The sequence below is a fragment of the Salvelinus sp. IW2-2015 genome, linkage group LG22, assembly GCF_002910315.2.
Source record: "Salvelinus sp. IW2-2015 linkage group LG22, ASM291031v2, whole genome shotgun sequence".
NCBI classification, from domain to species: Eukaryota; Metazoa; Chordata; class Actinopteri; order Salmoniformes; family Salmonidae; genus Salvelinus; species Salvelinus sp. IW2-2015.
In genome coordinates, this window is record NC_036862.1 from 30,667,649 (window position 1) to 30,691,676 (window position 24,028).

Here is a 24,028-nt window from a genome sequence, read left to right on the forward strand (position 1 = left end):
AGTAAGGTACATTTCTCCCTATCTGTCTCTGGCTCTCCCTGCCCAGGCTCTGCTGGTGCTGCACCTGCCTGAGACCATTGAGCTGTGGAACCCTGAGGCCCCCATTGAAACCTTCTGGGACATCAGGTACAAGGACATGGTTTAGTTCTGGGGGCTTTTCAGTCCAGAGATAATCCATGTAGACAGACACACTGGTCATGGATTCAGTAGTAGTCAGTCTTTAGGGGTGTGTGTTGAGATTCCATTGGGCTCTAACACCGGCCTATTCCATTGCAGCTCCCTGGTTCTCTTCCTGATCTGTAAGAAGCTGATTGGTCACCAGATGGTGAACAGTACAGAGGTGTTGAAGTGGCTGAGGGAGATCCTTATCTGCAGGAACAAGTTCCTCCTAAAGAACAAGGTGAGGTCAGGGACTCTAACCTCACATCAGAATAACTAGTTTCCCAGACACAGATTAAGCCTAGTTCTGAAKTAAAAATCACTTTCAATAGAGAATCTCCATTCAAAATAATGTTTAAGTCTAGGACTAGGCTTAGGTCTGGAAAACCGTCCGGAGTGTTTTGCAGTTATAAAAGTCAAATACAAGTGTTGGACATGTCTAAATGTGTGTTGGACATGTCTAAATGTGTGTTGGACATGTCTAACTCCTCTCTGCTCGCCCAGGAGTGTGCCACGCAGGGCAGTGGAATCCCCATCTGCAGACAGGCCCAGACCAAACTGGAGGTGTGTTTATACATGTTTCTGTGGAGCCCTGACACTGAGGCCGTGCTGGTGGCCATGTCCTGCTTCAGACACCTGRGTGAGGAGGCTGACATCCGCTGTTCCGCTGACGAGGGGCTCGTCCAGAACATCCTGCCCAACTACGCCACCTTCACAGAGTTCGCCTCRGTCAGCAACATAATGGCCACTGGTCAGTAAAAACGCTATGTTTTGTAGACCACTATAACATTCTCTGAGTCACTATATAGGCCAACGGTTTCAGACAATGACTCCGCTACGTGTTTCTCTGTTTGGTAGGACGCTCCACCCTGCAGAAGAGAGTGATGGCCTTGTTGAGAAGGATAGAGCACCCCACTGCAGGAAACACTGAGGTGTGAAACATTAAATACAGTTTATCCTTGCTTACATCCCTCCAGTATTAGGGACTTACCCCTTCTTGTTTCCATGTCTCACCCCAGGCGTGGGAGGACACGCATGCAAAATGGGAGCAGGACACCAAACAGATATTGAACTTTCCCAAAAACAAGGTGGAGGATGGTCAGGTAAGAGCACTTACATTTTAGGATTTGGGTGTGTTTCACTGTTAATAAAAAATAATAATACAGGGGACCATTGCTCCAAASTCTACCCCATTTGTCTCCCCCTGCAGGAGTGGATCAACATGACAGGCTTCCTGTGTGCTCTGGGCGGGGTGTGTCTGTCCCAGCACAGCAAGCCCTGTGGCCCCACCACCTACAGCCCCCCCATGGGCCCCATGAGCGAACGCAAATACTCTATGGTCTCTGTGGGCGTCTGTGAGGTCTCCAACGCTGCAGCTGGAGCCTCAGCCACCTGCTCCTCTTCCTCCACTGAAACCCCCCTGGGCAGGTTCCTGGACCGCCTGCTGGTCCTGCTGGTATGTGGTCATGAGAGGGTGGGTCTGCACGTCCGCACCAATGTCAAGGAGCTGCTGGGGCTGGAGCTCAGCCCGGTCCTCTACCACATGCTCTTCAACAAGCTCAGGAACAGCATCGGACGCTTCTTCGACACACAGGGGCCGGTGAGTGGATGGGCTGCGGAGAGGATGGGGCACGTTAACCAATGATTTGAATTGTATTAGCATAGAAAATCATTCTGGGGAGTTTTACAAGGGGATGGTGACTTTTTTTGCTGATTGCAACACAGAGCCCTGCCTGCGCTGATGTTTTCGAATTTCATTAGTTCATTATAAAACTGATTTGTTAACATTAGCAGGAATGTAGTAACTTATTTAATTAATTTGTCTCTGTGCCCTTGCAGGTCCCCATCAATGACACTAACAACCAGTTTGTGGAGCAGACCATTGCCATCATGAAGAACCTACTGGACAACCATGCTGAGGGCAGCTCAGAGCACCTGGGACACGCAGCATAGAGACCATGATGCTCAACCTGGTCAGTGAGGGCAAACACTCACGCTTATGAAATACCTAATCAGTTGTCAATCTTCAGGACCTTATTCGATCTTATCTCCCCCCCCCCCCCCCCCCCAGGTACGTGCGTGTCTTAGGCAACACGTTGCATGCCATCCAGATGAAAACCAAGCTGTGCCAGCTGTGGAGGTGATGATGGAGAGACGAGACGACCTGTCCTTCTGCCAGGAGATGAAGTTCAGGTGAGGACAGAGATGGCACTCCCTCCGGACAGACCTAAACTCTAGCTTAACGCTAGCCAAACTAGCTAAATCTACTTAAAGCTTCAGTCAGCAGTTCAAAACAATTAAAAAAAGTTGGATGGGTCTGGAGAAATATAACCACTCTCAAATTCACAGACAGAGCTATAGAATGACCATACCTGATATAAAAAGTGAGTAGGTGTTCTAAGAGCCACATGCAATTGACAGGCATAGACACCACCCTACTCGCTGTGCCGTTTACATTCTAACTTTGAAACTTTACACAACTTGTTGTCCCAGATAGGAGAATATCAACGTCTGGTGTTCCTAGATCTGAATTCTGGCTGTTCTGTATCTATCGTCTATACGAGTCTTTACTATTCTTCGAAGCCATAGCGTTGCAGAATGGGATAGCTTCTATCTATGCGCTTAACATCAAAGCGCGTCCTGTTCATTCGGACTCACTTCCACTCGACTCTAGGAAACAATGGTATTGCCTGGCGGAGAATGGTGCACGGTTGAATTAACAAAAAATTAACCCATTTGATTCCTTGAAGAATTATAACTTATGACTTAAACCAGCCAGAACCAATAACACGTGCGAGCACATGAAACGAAACAGTAACCTACAGGACTGGGTGGGAGGGCACCTCAACCAGGCTGCTGATGACGATATCAAGTTGTCTGACCAGAGACCTGGAACCCAGGCCAGTATGTGGAGGCGTGGTGTCTCTGTTAGCTGGCCTGCCTCTACAGCCAGAGGAGGGAGACGGGGTGGAGCTGATGGAGGCCAAGTCCCAGCTCTTCCTCAAGTAACTACAACATGCTTTACTCATATACCTTTTAGTCATGTAGCTGATGTGCTTATCCAGAGAGACTTAGTTATCTGTTGCTGCTCTTCAGCTTTCTGTTTACTGTGCATGCTGTAACATTTCCACACGCAAAATAAACTATCTGTGTTTTCTGTATAGAAGTAAAGGAATACATTAACTTAAATGTGCACATAATTTGAATTCAAACTGCCTGTTAAGTGTTCTGAACCCTGCTTTACCCCCTGTACCCAGGTATTTTACCCTGTTCATGAACCTGCTGAATGACTGCAGTGAGGTGGAGGATGATGGCCAGCCGGTGGTTGGGAGGAAGAGGGGCATGTCTCGACGCCTGGCCTCCCTCAGACACTGTACTGTCCTGGCCATGTCCAACCTCCTCAACGCCAACGTGGACAGCGGACTCATGCACTCTATCGGTGATCTACTGTAGCAGTAGTATTTCTCCACCTTTTTATAGTGCCAGGAAAGCTACAATGTTAGTCCTTCCATCTACCAAGGACCATAGCTTCCAAAATGAACAATCAAACCTCAATTATAATGTCCCTGTATCCTCTGCCACCCTTAATCTTTCTCTTGTGCCCCCTCTCTGTCGCTCTGTCTCTCTATCCGTCTCTCTCTCCTCCCCTCCATACATCCTTCTCCAGGTCTGGGCTACCATAAGGACCTGCAGACACGGGCCACCTTCATGGAGGTTCTGACTAAGATCCTCCAGCAGGGGACAGAGTTTGACACACTGGCAGAGACGGTGCTGGCAGACCGCTTTGAAAGGCTGGTGGAGCTGGTCACCATGATGGGAGACCAGGGAGAGCTTCCCATCGCCATGGCACTGGCCAATGTGGTGCCAGGATCCCAATGGGTATGTACGAAACACAGCCTTTTGGGTGACTAACCTTCACAATGACGAGCACTACAATAACAAACCTGATTTATTAGTAGAATCAGACATGTTAGTGCAAGGCTGGAGCAAACGCCTGCATGTCCTGTAGCTCTCCAGGAAAATGGTTTGCCACCCCTGTGCAAGTATGAGAATGTGAGGCAGTAGTTGTTGAAACATGTTAGTGTGTCTTCTTCAGGACGAGCTGGCCCGTGTGTTGGTGACACTGTTTGACTCTCGCCACCTGCTGTATCAGCTGCTGTGGAACATGTTCTCCAAGGAGGTGGAGCTGGCTGACTCCATGCAGACTCTCTTCAGAGGCAACAGTCTGGCCAGTAAAATCATGACCTTCTGTTTCAAGGTAAAACCACATTTCTCTCCCATACAGACAATTTTAAATGGTAGAACCTGAAGCACTCGCACCAAGCCTGAAATTTTAAATTCATTTTAATGTTGAAATTCTTTGTGTTAGGTTTACGGGGTGGCGTACCTACAGAAGCTCCTGGACCCTCTACTTAAAGGGGTCGTCACCACCCCAGAGTGGCACAACATCAGCTTTGAGGTGGACACAACCAGGTAGGAACATTAACCAGAAGCTTTCCACCAGTTAGACTGAGGTAGCCTGGTGTGGTGGTAAAGGATAGCATGTTGATTTGAGCAATTTTGGGGGGTAACCTTTTTAAATGGAAGTTACCAAGGCAATTCTGACGTTTTAAAATATTTTTTTTATTGAATATCTGAAACATACAATATACTTGCAGTGAAGCCGCTCAACAACTACATCATACCAGTCATCCAACAGACTCCCATTCAGAGCGACACACAGAAGCATCCATGGTCAAATCACTGCTCAAGGGCACGTTGACATATCTCCCACCAGGCCAAAAAACGTGAACCCCAACCCTCTAAGGTTCCCCAATAGCTGTCCCTCAACCAATTCGAGACCCCCCCCACAGATCCCCCCCCCCCCCCCCCCCAAGACAAACAAAAATACAATTAATTCCATTCCCACCCCCAAGAACCCCCCCAATGCACCAACAACCAAGAGAATGAACTAAGAGAAAAAATAGAGGGTCGAGTGCTTTTATACAATTGAAGTCAGAAGTATTACACCTTAGCCAAATACATTTAAACTCATTTTTTCACAATTCCTGACATTTAAGCCTAGTAAAAAGTCCCTGTCTTAGGTCAGTTAGGATCACCACTTTATTTTAAGAATGTGAAATGTCAGAATAATAGTAGAGAGAATTATTTATTTCACTTTTATTTCTTTCTTCACATTCCCAGTGGGTCAGAAGTTTACATACACTCAATTAGTATTTGGTAGCATTGCCTTTAAATTGTTTAACTTGGGTCAAACGCTTTGGTAGCCTTCCACAAGCGTCCCACAATAAGTTGGTTGAATTTTGGCCCATTACTCCTGACAGAGCTGGTGTAACTGAGTCAGGTTTGTAGGCCTCCTTGCTCGCACACGCTTTTTCAGTTCTGCCCACAAATTGTCTATGGGATTGAGGTCAGGGCTTTGTGATGGGCACTCCAATACCTTGACTTTGTTGTCCTTATGACATTTTGCCACAACTTTGGAAGTATTCTTGGGGTCATTGTCCATTTGGGAGACCCATTTTCGACCAAGCTTTAACTTCCTGACTGATGTCTTGAGATGTTGCTTCAATATATCCACATCATTTTCGTCCTCATGATGCCATCTATTTTGAAGTGCACTAGTCCCTCCTGCAGCAAAGAACCCCCACAACATGATGCTGCCGCCCCCGTGCTTCATGGTTGGGATGGTGTTCTTCGGCTTGCAAGCATCCCCTTTTTCCTCCAAACATAACGATGGTCATTATGGCCAAACAGTTCTATTTTTGTTTCATCAGAGCAGAGGACATTTCTCCAAAAAGTACGATCTTTGTCCCCATGTGCAGTTGCAAACCGTAGTCTGGCTTTTTTTAATGGCAGTTTTGGAGCAGTGGCTTCTTCCTTGCTGAGTGGCCTTTCAGGTTATGTCGATATAGTACTCGTTTTACTGTGTATATGTATATACCTTTGTACCGGTTTCCTCCAGCATCTTCACAAGGTCCTTTGCTGTTGTTCTGGGATTGATTTGCACTTTTCACACCAAAGTACGTTCATCTCTAGGAGACAGAACGCGTCTCCTTCTTGAGCGGTATGCCGGCTGTGTGGTCCCATGGTGCTTATACTTGCGTACTATTGTTTGTACAGATGAACGTGGTTCCTTCAGGCGGTTGGAAATTGCTCCCAAGGATGAACCAGACTTGTGGAGGTCCACAATTTTTTTTCTTCTGAGGTCTTTGCTGATTTCTTTTGATTTTCCCATGATGTCAAGCAAAGAGGCACTGAGTTTGAAGGTAGGCCTTGAAATACATCCACAGGTACTCCCCCAATTGAATCAAATGATGTCAATTAGCCTATCAGAAGCTTCTAAAGCCATGACATAATTTTCTGTAATTTTCCAAGCTGTTTAACTTCTTTTGGCTGCAATCCCGTTAACAGGATCGATATGACAACAACCAGTGAAAGTGCCMGGCGCCAAATTCAAACAGAAATCTCATAATAAAAATTCCTCAAACATACATGTATCTTATACCGTTTTAAATGTAATCTTGTTGTTAATCCCACCAAAGTGTCTGATTTTCAAATAGGCTTTTCAGCGAAAGCACCACAAACGATTATGTTAGGTCACCACCAACTCACAGAAAAATTCAGCCATTTTTCCAGCCAAAGAGAGGAGTCACAAAAAGCACAAATAGAGATAAAATTAATCACTAACCTTTGATGATCTTCATCAGATGACACTCATAGGACTTGACGTAGCACAATACATATATGTCTTGTTCGATTAAGTAAATATTTATATCCAAAAACCTCCGTTTACATTGGCGACATGTTCAGAAATGCCTCCAAAATATCCGGAGAAATTGCAGAGAGCCATGTCAAATAACAGAAATACTCATCATAAACTTTGATGAAAGATACATGTTTTACATAGAATTAAAGATACACTTGTTCTTAGTGCAACCGCTGTCAGATTTCAAAAAGCTTTACGGCAAAAGCACAATATTCAATAATCTAAGAACAGCGTTCAGCCACAAAAGCAAGCCATACAGTTACCCGCCAAATTGTGCAGTCAACAAAACTCATAAAAAGCATTATAAATCTTCACTTACCTTTGCTGATCTTCGTCGGAATGCACTCCCAGGACTCCCACTTCCACAAGAAATGTTCGTTTTTTTRCGGTAATGTCGACCAACGTCAGGGAAGCGCYTTCACTAAAAGCAGACAATGTCCAAAAGTTCCGTAACAGTCCGTAGAAACATGTCAAACGATGTATTGAATCAATCTTTAMAATGTTTTTAACATAAATCTTCAATAACGTTCCAACCGGAGAATTCCATAAACTTCAGATGTGCGATGGAACAGAGCTCCCGCCCTCGCATGGTCAAAGAATGGTCAGGTCATGGCAGACCTGACTAATTCCCCTCTCATTCAGGCCCCCTTCACAGTAAAGGCACCAGACAAGGTTCTACAGACTGTTGACATCTAGTGGAAGCCATAGGAAGTGCAAACTCATCCATATCTCGCTGTGACCTTGGTTGAAAATCGACCAGCCTCAGAATTTCCACTTCCTGTTTGGGTATTTTCTCAGGTTTTTGCCTGCCATATGAGTTCTGTTATACTCACAGACATAATTCAAACAGTTMTAGAAACTTCAGAGTGTTTTCTATCCAATACTAATAATAATATGCATATATTTGCAACTATGACTGAGGAGCAGGCCGTTTACTTTGGGCACCTCTGTGCACCTTTCATCCAAGCTACTCAATACTGCCCCTGCAGCCATAAGAAGTTAAAGGCACAGTSAACTTAGTGTATGTAAACTTCTGACCCACTGGAATTGTGATACAGTGAATTATAAGTTAAATAATCTGTCTGTAAACAATTGTTGGAAAAATTACTTGTGTCATGAACACCGTATATGTCCTKACCGACTTGCCAAAACTATGGTTRGTTAACAAGAAATRTGTGGAGTGGTTGAAAAACTAGTTTTTATGACTCCAACCTAAGTGTATGTAAACTTCCGACTTTAACTGTATTTAATCATCTCAACCCACCCAATTCATATTCATTATATAGATAGGCACTTTTTATTTTGTCTAGTTTAGCGTCCCAGATATATCAAAATATTTTTTTGCTCATATGATTTAAAAAACAAATCATCAGGAGTAGGCAGCGCCATAAGTAAGTGAGTAAACTGAGATATGTCTAAGGAGTTTAACAGGAATTTTTTTCATAAATAGACAGGTATTTACCTCTCCATGGTTGTAGGATCTTGTCTATTTTTACAAGTTTTCTATTGAAATTCCCTGCGGAGAGCTAATTTATATATTTTGTGATATGAATACAAAGTATGTCTACTTCACTGTCAGCCCATTTTATAGGTAAACTGCAGGGTAATGTAAGATGTAAGAGTTGTATTTTTAAAGATCCAATACGTAATATTGTACATTTATCATAATTAGGTTTTAGTACAGAGTCCAGAAAAGTTATCTAGATCTTCAATGAGACATTGCAGGGATCTAGCTTGCGGACTTAATATAAAACTTGAGTCATCGACATACATGGACACCTTTGTTTTTAAGCCCTGGATTTCCAATCCTCTAATGTTGTTATTGGATCTGATTTTAATAGCTAGCATTTCGATGGCCATAATAAATAATATGTTGACAGCGGACACCCTTGTTTAACTCCTCTTGACAATTCAAAACTCTCTGAGAAGTAGCCGTTATTTACTATTTTACACCTGGGGTTGCTATACATTATTTTTACCCATTTCATAAGAGAATTATCGAAATTGAAAAAATCCAGGCATTTATAAATCAAATCCAGTCTTTATCAAATGCCTTTTCAAAATCTGCTATAAATACCAGGCCTGGCTTCTTAGATGTTTCATGATCTATAATTTCTAGTAGTTGTATATTTTCTCCAATGTATTGTCCATGTAAAAAACCTGTCGGATCAGGATGAACAATACCTGATTTAACCCTTTTTACTTCTGAGTGTTATGCATTTCGCTAGTATTTTTGCATCACAACATTGAAGTGTAAGGGGCCTCCAGTTTTTTAGATAGACTCGGTCTTTATATTTGCCATCTGGTACTTGTTTTAATAATATAGAAATCAGACCATCCTGCTGAGCATCTAACAGACTACCATTTCTATAGGAGTAGTTAAAACAATCTAACAATGGAGCTTTTAGTATCTCAAAAAAGGTTTGACATACCTCTACCGGTATGCCATCAAGCCCTGGTGTTTTTCCAGACTGAAAGGATTTAAAAGCCTCAAAGTTCTTCCTCTGTAATTTGGCCTTCGCACTGATCTGATTTGTTAATTGTCKATTTTTTTWATATTATTTGGAAAGAATTCCTTACCGTAATCTTCATTCAGTGGGCGAGGATGAGACAGAAAAGAGAACCTCTACCTAAAATAATTAGCTTCCTCTTTTAAAATATAAATCGGAGAATCATAGATGACTCCGTCTTCAGTAAATTTCGGGGGGYAAAAGAAAAAAAACTACTATTAGTTCATGGATTTCCCTTGTTAGTCTTGTCTCTTTAGCCAGAAACTGCTTTTTTATTATTGATGAATAATGAATTGAATGACCTCTGAAGGTACATTTTAAAGGTATCTGAAACAACAAGGGGATTTGCTGAACCTACTGGAAAAATTCAGTTATAAATGATTTTGTCTTAGTAAAAAATATTTGTCCTCCAATAAACTTTGATTAAATTTCCAATATCCCCGTCTACGTGGAAAATCTATAAGAATTGTGTGAAGGCCAATTGAATGATGATCCGATCGCATTCTGTCTCCTATTAAAACTTTTGTAACTTTTGATGCAAGAGAGAAAGAGACAAAGTAGGTAAGACGACTAGCTTGATTAAGTCTCCTCCATGTATTTCTCACTAGGTCGTGTTTTTTTAAAGTCTCTAAATATCCACTATTTCTAATGTGTCCATAATATTTGTGATTTCTTTAAGGGCARGGTGATGATAATTTGTAGAGTGATTACCTTTATGGTCCATTGAGGTACTTAACACTTTGTTAAAGTCTCCTACCATAATGATTTACTTTTTATTTCAATCGTGAACGACAGTTGTCGGACTTTCCCCTTCCTCTCTCTCTTCCCCCTCCTCTCTTTTTGTCCTCTCCACTCTCCCTCCCTTTCTGTAGACTAGAACAGTCAGAGAACCTTGACGAGAACCAGCGGAACCTTCTCCAGATCACAGACCGGTTCTTCCTGGCCATTATCAACTCCTCCAGCGAGTTCCCGCCACAGCTACGCAGTGTGTGTCACTGTCTCTACCAGGTAGGTTCATTCCCCACCTCTGGCCTCACACTGCTCTCTGGGTGGGTGGACTGTGCTGCTGTCACCTACACCCTTACAAGCCACTGGCTTTCTTCTTCCACACTGTGCTAATAATGGCACTAGGCCACATCTCTCACTCACTCTAATACACACACTGGCACAACCTTCTTACTTTTCTCCTACTTTCCACTAACTTTGCTGCTATACGTGCTCTGCCCTCTTCTACGTGTTCGCTCTTCATGTACTGTGACAGAACAGATTAAGGACTGTCCCTTCAATGTTGGTGGTTTGAAAAGGGGGAACATATGCAGATGAATTGACTTCAGCAACATCAAGACACCACAAAGCAGCTAGTGTCCCTACTGTCAATAAACCGCTTACACACACACCTCCGTTTCCATTAAGCCTAATTTTTCCATGAAAGGACACCTCTGTATGGACACACACACTCCACTAGCCTATTTCCTATTTCCATCTGCATGTCTGATGAGCCGAGACCGCTTTCCCCTGCTTCCACAAAAACTGACTTTCTCTCTATACTGACTTAAAGCAACACATCAAATGTTTCTATCTTAATGAGATGAACGCAGGGTGCTTTGGAACCACTAATGCTATTTTGTTGTACACAACACCAAAATCGCACAGAACGTGAAGCTGATGCATATCAATCTCCCTTCGCTCGATACAATCCCATACTACTACCATTGTGCTATAATCTGCCTGTAAAAAAACGTGCACGCACACACAGTGCTGGTCAGTAGTAGGGCTGTGCCGGCGGATGCTCGTGTGTGTGTGTGTGTGTGTGTGTGTGGTGCTGTGATCTGTTTGTGCTCATCTCTGTTCTGTAGGCTACTTGCCACTCTCTACTGACTAAAGCCACAGTTAAAGACAGAAAGGAAAACAAAGAAGCAGTAAGTTCAGAMAACTTTTTCCTCAGCCCCTTTATTTTCAAAAGCAAAACTAACTGCCTTTTATTAAAAAATAAAGACATTGTACTAATAGTGGCGCCAACTTACTTGCATCCATTTTATATTAACAACTCCAAGAGACCAGTGCATTCTGTTACAGCAGGGGTGTCAAACTCATTCTCTGTAGGGCCTGGTGTCTGCAGCTTTTTGTTTTTTCCTTTCAGTTAAGACCTAGACAACCAGGTGAGGGTAGTTCTTTACTAATTACTGATCTTAATTAATCAATCAAGTACAAGGGAGGAGTGAAAACCAACACACTCGGACCTCCGTGAAATGAGTTTGACACATGCGTTAGTATCTTTCTCTCTCCTCCAGACTAGAGGTCGACCGATTTAATCMGAATGGTCGATTAATTCGGAACGATTTCAAGTTTTCATAACAATCGTAAATCGGTATTTTTGGACTCCAATTTTTTTTACACCTTTATTTACTAGGCAAGTCAGTTAAGAACACATTCTTATTTTCAATGACGGCCTAGGAACGGTGGGTTAACTGCCTTGTTCAGGGGCAGAACGACAGATTTTTACCTCGTCAGCTCAGGGATTCAATCTTGCAACCTTACGGTTAACTAGTCCAACGCTCTAACCACCTGCCTCACGAGGAGCCTGCCTGTTACGCGAATGCTAAGGTAAGTTGCTAGCTAGCATTAAACTTATCTTATAAAAAACAATCAATCAATCATAATCACTAGTTAACTACACATGGTTGATGATATTACTAGTTTATCTAGCGTGTCCTGCGTTGCATATAATCGATGCGGTGCGCATTCGCGAAAAAGGACTGTCGTTGCTCCAACGTGTACCTAACCATAAACATCAATGCCTTTCTTAAAATCAATACACAAGAGTATATATTTGTAAACCTGCATATTTAGCTAAAAGAAATCCATGTTAGCAGGCAATATTAACCAGGTGAAARTGTGTCACTTCTCTTGCGTTCATTGCACGTAGAGTCAGGGTATATGCAACAGTTTGTGCCGCCTGGCTCTTTGCGAACTAATTTGCCAGAATTTTACATAATTATGACATAACATTGAAGGTTGTGCAATGTAACAGGAATATTTAGACTTATGGATGCCACCAGTTAGACAAAATACGGAAGGGTTCCGTATTTCACTGAAAGAATAAACGTTTTGTTTTCGAGATGATAGTTTCCGGATTCGACCATATTAATGACCTAAGGCTCGTATTTCTGTGTGTTAATATGTTATAATTAAGTCTATGATTTGATAGAGCAGTTTGACTGAGCGATGGTAGGCACCAGCAGGCTCGTAAGCATTCATTCAAACAGCACTTTCGTGCGTTTTGCCAGCAGCTGCTCTTCGCAATGCTGCAAGCATTGCGCTGTTTATGACTTCAAGCCTATCAACTCCCAAGATTAGGCTGGTGTAACCGATTTGAAATGGCTAGCTAGTTAGCGGGGTGCTAATAGCGTTTCAAACGTCACTCGCTCTGAGACTTGGAGTAGTTGTTCCCCTTGTTCTGCATGGGTAACGCTGCTTCGAGGGTGGCTGTTGTCAATGTGTTCCTGGTTCGAGCCCAGGTAGGAGCGAGGAGAGATTGGAAGCTATACTGTTACACTGGCAATACTAAAGTGCCTATAAGAACATCCAATAGTCAAAGGTATATGAAATACAAATCGTACAGAGAGAAATAGTCCTATAATTCCTATAATAACTATAACCTAAAACTTCTTACCTGGGAATATTGAAGACTCATGTTAAAAGGAACCACCAGCTTTCATATGTTCTCATGTTCTGAGCAAGGAACTTAAACGTTACCTTTCTTACATGGCACATATTGCACTTTTACTTTAATCTCCAACACTTTGTTTTTGCATTATTTAAACCAAATTGAACATGTTTCATTATTTATTTGAGGCTAAATAGATTTTTATTGATGTATTATATTAAGTTAAAATAAGTGTTCATTCAGTATTGTTGTAATTGTCATTATTACAAATAAATTWAAAAAATCGGCCAATTAATCAGTATCGGCTTGTTTTGGTCCTCCAATAATCGGTATCGGTGTTGAAAAATCATAATCGGTCGACCTCTACTCCAGACAGATGGGTTTTGGGATTGGAATGGGTGGAACAGTGTTTCTCAATGTTTCTAGAGGCTGAATTTGGCTGCAGTGGACATCAACACATCACCAGGGGGGGAGTTTTCTATGGTGCACTTCTTTCTGCGTTGCTGCATTGCATATACAGTGGAATGTTACGTAGTAAAGTATTGTGTGTTTTTTTTAGTTWAWTTTTTTTTTTTAACTAGGCAAGCCGGTTTAGAACAAATTCTTATTTACAATGACGGCCTACACCAGGCAAACCCGGACGACGGGTTTGTGCGCCACCCTTTGGGACTCCCAAATCACGGCCAGTTGTGATACAGTCTGGAATCGAACCAGGGTGTCTGTAGTGACGCCTCAAGCACTGAGATGCAGGGCCTTAGATTATGATATGTTTTAGAACTATAACGTTTTTTAAGTGGATTTGCAGAGATGGATAGTGTGACATAGTCAGCTTTCTGGGTGGGAAATGTTGGTTGCTAGGGTCTCTTGTCTCTCTTTCTGCCTCTGTCTGTTCTCTCCCTCATCTCCTCTCCTGTCCCTTTCTGTAGCAGAGTAACACAGTCATCTTGCTTAGTGATTGCGGTGGTTTTATGTCCGTTGTATTTGGGCCATATACTGTATAGGGCCTATTTGAAATTGGTTTATTGCACTAGCACCAAAGATTTGAATCTAAAGGCCTAGCTGAAGTGAGGATTGTCTGTCTTGTGCACATGCATGTTGGTGTCTGTCTTGTGGACTATGGTTATAAGTTATTGCTCTGTAAAACACTGTGTCTTGCTGATCACCTGTGGGTAATTTTTCTGCTTTGCTCTGGGAATCATGGCTACATATCTCCATGTATTCGCGTTTGTTTTTTAGGCTGGTGAAATTCAWTGTCATTTGTTACCCCTTCTTTTTTTCTGTTGCGCTTTATAGTGCAATCATATCAGTCAAAAATATCAAAATCCCAATTTATGTTCCAAAACCAACTTTATAAGAGCTGTTAAAAATAGGTTATATTTAACTCAAAAGTCCATGATTTACAGTCACGCATTGTTGGTAGAATAGATGGAAGCAGTTATATGCATGATTTAATATAAATTACCAATACATTTCTTGGTAGTCCAAAAAATATTGCTATCAGGTTGTAAATCACATCTGGCCGGGTACATTGTTTGCTACCTCCACCCATTCGAGATGTTTCAATGACTCAATATTTTGAACAAAAACGGACGACTGTAACTAAGGCTGAGAATGTCAATACAATCAAACTAGCAAGGGCAATGATCAGAAGTCCGCAATAACGGGGCTAATCGGCTAGCGCACGTGTCAAACTCAATAGGACACACAAGCGAGTATAAATGAGTAAACATTTGAGTCATCTACTTTATGAAATTATAGCCTGATGAGTCTCGCATCAGTCAATTTAACTTCAATTGAATTTAACTTCAATTGCGCTGCTTTCGTGTGCCCCAGTGCTCAGCCAAGGGTTAAGTGTACAGACACGCCACAGCAAATTATGCACATCTACAAGCATAGCAGCGAAGGTTGGACAAATATGATTTATATCTTTGTTTTAATATGTTAAAATTCTATATACAGCATCCTATGTACATAAGTGGATATTTATAAAGTGACACATTTTTTCTAAGAAAACAATGGCCAGTTTGTCGTTTTTTTGTAAAAGCAAAAAGGATATGTCTGGCCCGCAAATTTGTTGTTTTGTCAATATGGCGCGTGCGCTGATTTGAGTTTGACACCCCTTGGCTTGGATACCTATTTATGTATGTAGCTCTTTATTTAGCTTAAAACACAGAGCATACCGTTAGCTAGGTAGCTAGCTAGCTGCTGGGAGGATGTCATGTCATTGGAAGAGTGGGGTGAGCGACCGACTTTTACCACTCATCGTTTTTCAATGGCTACAGCTAGAAATGCAGGTGCCATTTTTAGTTGATACGCAAAAAATGTGAATCGCTTTGCTAGCTATGCTGAACATGAACGACTGTTATCCACAGTTAGCAGGGGTGCGTGCTTAGTCCCCTCCTGTACTCTCTGTTCACCCACGACTGTGTGGCCAAACACGACTCCCAACACCATCATTACGTTTGCTGACGACACAACATTGGTAGGCCTGATCACCTACAACGAAGAGACAGCCTATCTAGGACAACAACCTCTCCCTCAATGTGAGCAAGACAAAGGAGATGATCGTGGACTACAGGAAAAGGAGTGCCGAACAGGCCCCCACAAACATCGACGGGGCTGTAGTGGAGCCAGTCGAGTTTCAAGTTCCTTGGTGTCCACATCACCAACGATCTGTCATGGTCCAAACACACCAAGACAGTCGTGAAGAGGGCACGACAACACCTATTCCCCCTCAGGAGACTGAAGAGATTTGGCAATGGTACCCAGATCCTCAAAGTTCTACAGCTGTATTATCGAGAGAATCCTGACCGGTTGCATCACCACCTGGTATAGCAACTGCTCGGCATCTGACCGTAAGGCGCTACAGAGGGTAGTGCGTATGGCCCAGTCCATCACTGGGGCCAAGCTTCCTGACATCCAGGACCTATATACTATATACCTATATTCCTATCAGAGGAAGGTCCCAAAAATTGTCAGACTCCAGTCACGCAAGTCATAGACTGTTCTCTCTGCTACCACATGGCAAGAGGTACCGGAGCGCCAAGTCTAGGACCAAAATGCTCCTTAACAGCTTCTAACCCAAAGCCATAAGACTGCTGAACAATTAATCAAATTGCCCCCCGGACTATATACATTGACATCCCCCTCCCCCCCTTTGATTTTACACTGCTGCTACTCGCTGTTATCTATCCATAGTCTCTTTACCCCCTGTATATAGCCTCGTTGTTGTCATTTTCTTGTTACTTTTTTTCATTTTTTTCACTTGTTTATTTAATAAAGATTTTCTTAACTCTTTCTTGAACTGCATTGTTGGTTATGATTATATCTGTTGTATTTGGCGCATGTGACAAATAAAATTTGATTAGATATCTCTTAGTTGTCAATCAAATGTGTTTGGTGATCGATCAAATGGGCGGGCAGGCAAGTTCCCATTCAGTTGTCAAAATGTAGGTTGGGTCAAGAATTGGCAAGCAAGCTGCAGAAGGATGAACAGGCTACTATTCCCCATCGTTTATCAGTGCGATTTTTGACGGCCAACTAGCAAGTTTGAGAGGATTTATCTAATGTTCCCTCTTCAGATTTGAGCTCCTCTCGCTCTGGCTAGCATAAGTTTTTGATCTTGTTGTTTATGTGCATAGGCAACTGATTAAGAAGGCATACCTTTTCATGGTTGTTTGCTTAATATAACTAAGTTCCCAAATGTAAGAAGACTCCCATGGTATTTACATATTTGCAGAAATCCATTCAGGTGTATTTTGTGGCTTTTGGCGAATAACGTTCTAAAGATGCGCTGTTGCTACTGCCTGTAAAAACACACAGTCCAGTTCAATGTGAATGTTGGCAGGCTTCTGTGGAAAATGGCTTATTTTCATATAGACCTACTGTAGCTCTGATTGGCTATGGCGCACCGGTCTGCCTAGACGCCGGTCCTGGACAAGACCGATGTTTATATTAGGTTTTATTTCCTGCAGTGTCTATTAATTGTCCAAACACATGGCTGCTTTCCCAGTCTATATTGCTATAGAATTTTCATGTGCGCTACTATACGTTATTCCCAAACATTGTATGAAAACGTGAAAATTACCATATCTAAGTGCTCACTTGTCAGAAAATGTAAAATAAGTATTGTCATTCATCCTGGGGGTGTAAATGAACAGATTTTAATAAGGTTTTATGTTGATAAAACGTAGTCAGTTCCACTTTAAAATCAAGCTTGTCCACTCCTGCTGGCATTTATTTTGATTTTCAAAGGCTTAATTTCCATCAAAGCTTTATTTTAAAATGTCCTCTCTTAGCTACGCAAGTCCAGAGAGGAAGACATATGAATACAAATAATAATTATCTTATGTCGAGATCACAACTTATCTCATGATCACTACATATGGTAGAAGTTTTGTCGAGATTACGAGATAATCAAAAGTACCCATCATCATCCATTAATTTGTTCAGATGCACAACCACCTCATCAAGGAGCCCTGTGGCTGTGTTGATTGCAATGCGTTCATGGGGCATGTAAGCCTTGAACGATGCCTGACAGGCTGCGTGCTTCCCCAAGACCACAGCCAATTGCATGCTAATTAGCTATCTAGTCCTGTTAGCTAGCTTATTACCTATGTTGATTTTTAGCTTGCATAACTGATATGTGTATAATTATAAGGGACACTTCATGTTTTGTGCATGATATTGAAATTCACAGTGGGCTCCTTGCAGACAGCCTACAAGGCAGCAACCTGACTGCTAATCTGCCTGCAAGGAGCTTTACCTATGAAACAGCCTACGAGACACAATCCTGATTTATCAGCCTCTGATGCTGCTGTTGAATCAGATCACGCTCTGAGGCTGAAATTCAATCTGATCAGCCTGTTAGGAATGGAGCTCACCCACTCAGTAAATATAAATATGATCCATTTAAACGTGAAGTGTTCCTTATGCATGTTATACATTTCAGTTATGCCAGCTAACAATCTAGCTAACAAGACTACCGAGCTAACTCACTAGCTTGCTAGCTCACAAGACTAGGCAAGTTAGCAACGTTGTAAGGGACATTTAGAGCGTCCTGTAAGGCGTCGTTGAGGGCTTAAATGCCCCACCAGGGCTTAGCTCCCTCACAAGCTCATAGCTCAAGGTAAGGGACATTTAGCTTGCTAACATTCTAACTAATAAACTGATAATGATCTCCAAACACAAATGAAAGCATGATGTTAGCATGAGTTGTATTATTGCTTAGTGTAGCAATCAATAAAAACGTATGTACTGATCCACTGTGGGTTATGCCGCCTCAGCCACACAGTCAATCTATCATCAATTGGGGTGGCAGGTAGCCTAGTGGTTAGAGCGTTGGGCCAGTCACCGAAAGGTTGCTAGATCGAATCCCAGAGCTGACAAGGTAAACATCTGTCGTTCTGCCCCTGATCAAGGCAGTTAACCCACTGTTCCTAGGCCGTCATTGAAAATAAGAATGTGATCTTAACTGACTTTTAAAGGTTAAATAAAAATAGATCGAAATCAATACGTCCATTTCTTTTTAACAACTTTTGTTATAGTGATCATGAGATAAATAAGTTGTGATCTCGCCATAACGAGGCATTTTTTTTTCTGGAAGTCCTCTCTCCTTCTTCCTCTGTCGCCCTCCCCCTCTCTTGCACTCTTACTCTCTAACTCTTTCTCTCTCGCTTGTGCTCTGGCTGGTTTTGAGAAGGGTGGTGTGAGATCTTCTGTTATGTCGTACAAGCATCTAACTTTCTAATTTCCTTTCCTTTCGTGTTTTCTCTCCACTCTGTTCCAACTCCTCATCCTGCTCTCCTCCCTCCCCCTTTTCCTTCAGGTGGTGAGCCAGCGTTTCCCCCAGAACAGTATAGGGGCGGTGGGCAGTGCCATGTTCCTGCGCTTCATCAACCCTGCCATCGTGTCACCCTACGAGGCAGGCATCCTGGATGAGAAGCCCCCACCCAGCATAGAGAGAGGACTAAAGCTCATGTCCAAGGTATGGGTTGGGAGATTCCATCTTCCTAAAATAAGCACCTTGCGTAAAAATGACAGTAGTGGCTTTGATTAAAATAGTTTGATAAAATAATTGTAAACAATGTATTATATTTATTACCTTTGATTTTAGTTAAGTTGCTCTCTGTTTTGTTCGCAGATCCTCCAGAGCATTGCCAACCACGTGTTGTTTACCAAAGAGGAGCACATGAGGCCTTTTAACGACTTTGTGAAAAGCAACTTTGATGCAGCCAGGCGGTAAGTTAGGTTGAAGATGACAATGGGATTCTTATATAACTCTTTGCAACAATGGGACCAGCTATGCTAGTTAGCAATGGCGCAGTTACCAGATTTGTGACGTCTTGAACTGTATATTTTTACGCGGTAAGTCAGAAGAATTTTAATACCAGCAAAACTTCTGACAACAAATCCCCAATTTTCAAAGCGGATAAAATCACAAACTGCTCTCTCAGTATCCTGAAAAGCAGGAAATTATCGGAGTCCCGACTTTCTCTTATGAAGCTGAGAATTACGTACCTAGACTCATTTTCTAAAATGTTAGATATATTTGTAATAGATTTCCAGTTCTGTAATTAACCATTCACTCTGTGATCCCTCCATATTGCCCTGTAGGTTCTTTTTGGACATAGCTTCTGACTCTCCTCCCAGTGACTCAGTCAACCACAGCCTGTCCTTCATCAGTGATGGCAACGTTCTGGCCCTCCATAGGCTGCTGTGGAACAACCAGGAGAGGATCGGACAGTACCTCTCCAGCAACAGGTCTCACACACACACACACACACACACACACACACACACAAAAAAAAAATTAGTCAACAATCATCATGTTATGTGCACTACCAGTATAGCCCTCAGTCTGACAGCGGTCTCTCTCTTCCCATTCCATAGGGACCACAAGGCAGTGGGCAGGCGGCCGTTTGACAAGATGGCCACCCTCCTGGCCTATCTGGGGCCCCCCGAACACAAACCTGTTGCCGACACCCACTGGTCCAGCCTCAACCTCACCAGCTCCAAGTTTGAGGAGTTTATGACCAGGTAACTGTTCTCCTAGTGTAGAGTTAGTCTGTAAAATGTTCTAAGAAACTCAGGATGTCAGCAGTTGGTGAGTGGAGTTGATTCAGAAGCATTCTATTGTCCGTTTGTCCCTGATTTCTAGGCACCAGGTCCATGAGAAAGACGAGTTCAAAGCCCTGAAGACCCTCAACATCTTCTACCAGGCTGGAACCTCCAAGAATGGCAACCCTGTCTTCTACTATATTGCTCGCAGGTAAGACCTTGCCAAGGAGTGTACTGTATGTTAGTGTTGCTGTCTACATACAGTACATTGGGAAAGTATTCAGACCTCTTCCCTTTTTCCACATTTTGTTATGTTACAGCATTATTCTAAAATGCATTAAATAAATAAAAACATCCTCACCAATCTACACACAATACCCCATAATGACACAGCAAAAACAGGTTTTTAGAAATGTTTGAAAATGTATTAAAAATAAAAATAAAAACTTTATTTACATAAGTATTCAGACCCTTTGCTTTGAAACTCGAAATTGACCTCAGGTGCATCCTGTTTCAATTGATCATCCTTGAGATGTTTCTACAACTTGATTGCAGTCCACCTGTGGTAAATTCATTTGATTGGACATGATTTGGAAAGGCACATACCTGTCTATATAAGGTCCACAGTTGACAGTGCATGTCAGAGCAAAAACCAAACCATGAGGTCGAAGGAATTGTCCATAAAGCTCTGAGACAGGATTGTGTCGAGGCACAGATCTGAGGAAGGGTACCAAAACATTTCTGCAGCTTTGAAGGTCCCCAAAAACACAGTGGCATCCATCATTCGTAAAATGGAAGAAGTTTGGAACCACCAAGACTCTTCCTAGAGCTGGCTGCCCGGCCAAACTGAGCAATCGTGGGAGAAGGGCCTTGGTCAGGGAGGTGACTCTGACAGAGTTTCTCTGTGGAGATGGGAGACCCTTCCAGAAGGACAACCATCTCTGCAGCACTCTTAACAATCAGGCCTTTAGAAAGATGAACGGCACAAAGTACAGAGAGATCCTTGATGAAAGTCTCAAGACCTCAGACTGGGGCGAAGGTTCACCTTCCAACAGGACAATGACCTTAAGCACACAGCCAAGACAACGCAGGAGTGGCTTTGGGACAAGTCTGTGAATGTCCATGAGTGGCTCACCCAGAGCCCGGACTTYAACCCGATCYAYCATCRCTYGAGAGACCTGAAAACAGCTGTGCAGCGACGCTCCRCATCCAACCTGACAGAGCTAGAGAGGATCTGCAGAGAAGAKTGGGAGAAACTCCCCAGATGCAGGTGTGCCAAGCTTGTAGCGTCATACCAAAGAGTACTCAAGGCTGTAATCGGTGCCAAAGGTGTTTCAACAAAGTACTGAGTGAAGGCTGTAACGTAACAAAATGTGGAAAAAGGGAATGGGTCTGAATACTTTCCAAATGCACTGTACCTCTGTCTGTAAGGTGTGTGTAGTAGGAAGGGAGTCACACACGACCGTTTGGCCAGAAAGTGTGTGTGTGTGTGCGTGCATTAGGGGCTTAAAGTGGAACTGACATCGTTTTAGCAACATTAAATCTTGTTAAAATGTATTCATATACACACATAGGAAAAATGTAGCCTTTTTTTTTCTCTCACTTTTTATGACAAGCAAGCACTTAGATTTTTTTTTTTGCGTTTTCATACATTCATAAAATGTTTGGGAATGACGTAGAGTAAGGCATTGTGAAAATTCTATACCAATATAAAACGGGAAAGCAGCTGTGCGTCTGGCACACGGGCCTGCCATCATACTGCCTGTAAACACACTGGATTGTGTGTTTACAGGCAGTAGCAACAGCGCAACATTAGATCATTATAAAGCCTTTGCCAAAAGTCACAAAATACACCTGATTTGAATTAATACTAATATGTAAATACACTACATGACCAAAACTATCTGGGCACCTGTTCGTCGAACATCTCATTCTAAGATCATGGGTGTTAATTTGGAGTTGGTCCCCCCTTTTCCTGCTGTAACAGCCTCCATTCTTATGGAATATCTTTCCACTAGATGTTGGAATATTGCTGCGGGGACTTGATTCCATTCAGCCACGGGCATTAGTGAGGTTGGGCGATTAGGCTTGGCTTGCAGTCGGCGTTCCAATTCGTCCCTAAGGTATTTGATGGGGTTGAGGTCAGGGATCTAGACTGGCCAGTCAAGTTCTTCCACACTGATCTTGACAAACCATTTCTAAACTCAGCAAAAAAAGAAACGTCCCTTTTTCAGGACCCGGTCTTTCAAAGGTAGTTCGTAAAAATCCAAATAACTACACAGATCTTCATTGTAAAGGGTTTAAACACTGTTTCCTATGCTTGTTCTATGAATCATAAACAATTAATTAACATGCACCTGTGGAACGGTCGTTAAGACACTAACAGCTTACAGACGGTAGGCAATTAAGAACACAATTATGACAACTTAGGATGCTAGAGGCCTTTCTACTGACTCTGGAAAAACACCAAAAGAAAGACGCCCAGGGTCCCTGCTCATCTGCGTGAATGTGCCTTAGGCATGTTGCAAGGAGGCATGAGGACTGCAAAGACAGCGCTACAGGCCAGACAGCTGATCGTCCTCGCAGTGGCATACCACGTGTTATAATACTGTGCAGGTGTTGTTACATCACCTATGGGACAGGTACAGGACGGCAACAACAACTGCCCGAGTTACACCAGGAACGCACAATCCCTCCATCAGTGCTCAGACTGTCCGCAATAGCCTGAGAGAGGCTGGACTGAGGGCTTGTAGGCCTGTTGTAAGGCAGGTCCTCACCAGACATCACCGGCAACAACGTCGCCTATGGGCACAAACCCACCGTCGCTGGACCAGACAGGACTGGCAAAAAGTGCTGTTCACTAATGAGTCGTGGTTTTGTCTCACCAGGGGTGATGTCGGATTCGCGTTTATTGTCGAAGCAATGAGCGTTACACCGAGGTCTGTACTCTGGAGCGGGATCGATTTGGAAGAGGGTCTGTCATGGTCTGGGGCGGTGTGTCACAYCAACATCGGACTGAGCTTGTTGTCATTGCAGGCAATCTCAACGCTGTGCATTACAGGGAAGACATCCTCCTCCCTCTGTGCGTGATTTCCTGCAAGACATGAATGTCAGTGTTCTGCCATGGCCAGCAAAGAGCCCGGATCTCAATCCCGTTGAGCACGTCTGGGACCTGTTGGATCGGAGGGTGAGGGCTAGGGCTAGGGCCATTCCCCCCAGAAATTTCCGGGAACTTGCAGGTGCCTTGGTGGAAGAGTGGGGTAACATCTCACAGCAAGAACTGGCAAATCTGGTGCAATCCATGAGGAGGAGATGCACTGCAGTACTTAATGCAGCTGGTGGCCACACCAGATACTGACTGTTACTTTTGATTTTGACCCCCCCCTTTGTTCAGGGACACTATTCTATTTCTGTTAGTCACATGTCTGTGGAACTTGTTCAGTTTACGTCTCAGTTGTTGAATGTTATGTTCTTACAAATATTTACACATGTTAAGTTTGCTGACAATAAACGCAATTGACCTGTGAGAGGACGTTTCTTTTTTTGCTGAGTTTATATGGACCTCGCTTTGTGCGCAGGGGCATTGTAATGCTGAAACAGGGAAAGGCCTTCACCAAACTTTTGCAACAAATTTGGTAGTACAGAATCATCTATAATGGCATTATATGCTGTAGCGTTAAGATTTGTCTAAACTGGAACTAATGCCCTGATCACACCGATAGTGTCATTGCGCAAAATCGTATGCAGCATCATCTGGATATGTGTGCAACAAAAGTTCCACATTCACCTCCTTCTACCATTTCTGTCAAGCCGTATTTGCATACAGTTTGACGCATGCGTTCTATAAATCCAACGTATGCACCACAC

General features: G+C 42.9%; 1 pseudogene; it reads left to right on the forward strand.

The window, feature by feature from the left end:
- The window catches only part of LOC111949596 (neurofibromin-like), a 95,969-nt pseudogene that overhangs the window by 18,924 nt on the left and 53,017 nt on the right, over positions 1–24,028 (forward strand).